This window comes from Agrilus planipennis, unplaced genomic scaffold (genome assembly GCF_000699045.2).
Source record: "Agrilus planipennis isolate EAB-ADULT unplaced genomic scaffold, Apla_2.0 scaffold71, whole genome shotgun sequence".
Classification (NCBI taxonomy): domain Eukaryota; kingdom Metazoa; phylum Arthropoda; class Insecta; order Coleoptera; family Buprestidae; genus Agrilus; species Agrilus planipennis.
The window spans coordinates 558,961-561,121 of NW_020439007.1; positions in this window are offsets into that span (position 1 = coordinate 558,961).

The window sequence follows — 2,161 nt, forward strand, 5'->3', positions numbered from 1 at the left end:
TAAAATATAAAAACAATTTTATTTGCAGTTTATTTTAATACTTAATCTTTAAAGTGAACAGTAATAAATAAATTTGTAATTTAATAGTACACAAGTTGTTTTATTTTCTTTAAAAATGTGTGTAATTAGCTAAATGTTTGTGTAAAAAAGTTTATTAAACTCAGTAAAAGTAAAGGTAAGTATAATAATCATATTTAACAATTAAAAAATTGAATGTTTTATATACAAGGCGCCAAAACGATTTAAATATACATCATTTCATTTGTTAACAATTTTTAAAAAATGGTGAAGGCGCCAGACATAGAGATAACAATGGATTCAAACATCCACATAATAATTTATTTAAAAGAAATGGTGGAGGCGCCGGACATTGCTACTAGAAAATTTTTAGCGTGCACATCGAAAATTTGAATTTTTGTATTAGGATAGCATAAGTCGTGCAAGGTAAGATTTCTGCGCTCCTGATATTTAGTGTTATTATTATTTTTTTGGATGTAGTGGTTCTGTAACCGCTATCGATAACTTTATATACAAATACTTTAAAATTGAATATCTCTTTTATTAGCAAATTGTGGAAGATGATAATTGGTAGTAATTAATCGTACATTAAGTTATTTAATAATACCTATGGGAAAAGGCATTTTGTTACTTATTTTAAAATCAAAAATTGCAAAATCATCCTGTTTTCTAGAGTTTGTGGTCACGGTAAGCGGATAAAGTCAACCACTATTAAACGTCAAGTAGCATTATGTTTACAAATAAATCTCAATAAAAATGGTTTTTATTCCTTCAGAATGGTGATTTCAATATACAGTCGGATTTATTCTCTCAATAATGTGACTGTGCGGCATTGATAAGTGATTAACAACGCAACCAAAGCAAATTAAGAGTGTTTCTTTGCTATACCAAAAGCTATTAACCTCAATGAAAAACAACTAATATTTACACGTTTGTCAGTCTTTTTTCTTGTTAAATGCAACAAATCACGACAATTAAGCGAATTGAAGTGTTCCTAAACGATTTAAAGTTTAGTGCTACAGAAGTCAACAACTCAAAAGTTATAAACTAACCCTTATCTTAACAGAGAATTTGTAGAGAAACAGCTCATTAAAAGGCATTGAAAAGACAAGTGCTTAGAACAGAAAATGAAATAAGTGTCCAAGAAACGAATTTGTCCCCATAAAGGTACTTATATGTCTCTAGATCCCCATTGTAGTTGCTGCATTGCATGAGTCCATTACCACTGATTTCAATACAAATTAAGACTATTTTAGTATAAAAAGATCACTTTCTTGGTCATCTTTAAGTTTACTTCCATGTTTAAGTTGGGTAAAAAGCATTTTTAAGCTGTTAAAAAACTTCGCACATCTTAAGATACAGGAACATCTGAAGTGTATATTATTCAGGTGTTGGTTAACTGCAATGAGTGGCTGTTAATATCAAATAGGAATTAAGCTTAAGAAAAAAAAACTTTATTAAGGCACTAATACTGAAATGTATATGATATATTTATGTATGTATGTTTTAAAAATTACATAACGCTGTAAGTGCATTCACTTTCAACAGATTATATACATATTATCAATAAATCTTTAGCAGTTACTACATTATCAATTATAGTCTCGTGTACTTTCCATTTTCAAGTGTTGTTTAAGACTAATGCGTATTGATTTTGCTAAAAATATTATTGATACTGTTTGGATATTGAATTTGTGATGTTACTTATTTTATTGTAATGGCACTTACTTAATTTCTATTAAATACAAAGCTAACAAAAAAATATTTTATTTCATTAAACCATTTGCATGGCACTTCGTTAAATATGCAAAACACTATCGTATAATTAACTTATAAAGCTTTTTCAACAGCCATCAACAAACCTATTTCCTTTTTTGTATGGATAACACAGATTTTATAGCTACATATATAATAACTTAACAAATTTTTGCAAAAGCAACGTATGTACAGTCGTGAAAAATTACTTTCTTTTTAGACTACAATAACAGACTCCTTTTTATAAGCTGTCTTTGAAAATATTGCCTCAAATGGACGGTAAATATGATGGTTTAAATTAATGCCAAAGTGCCTTAATACGTACTGAACGAAGTATCAAATAAATTATAAATTCGTTGTATATTAGGTATATAATAATAAATTTATA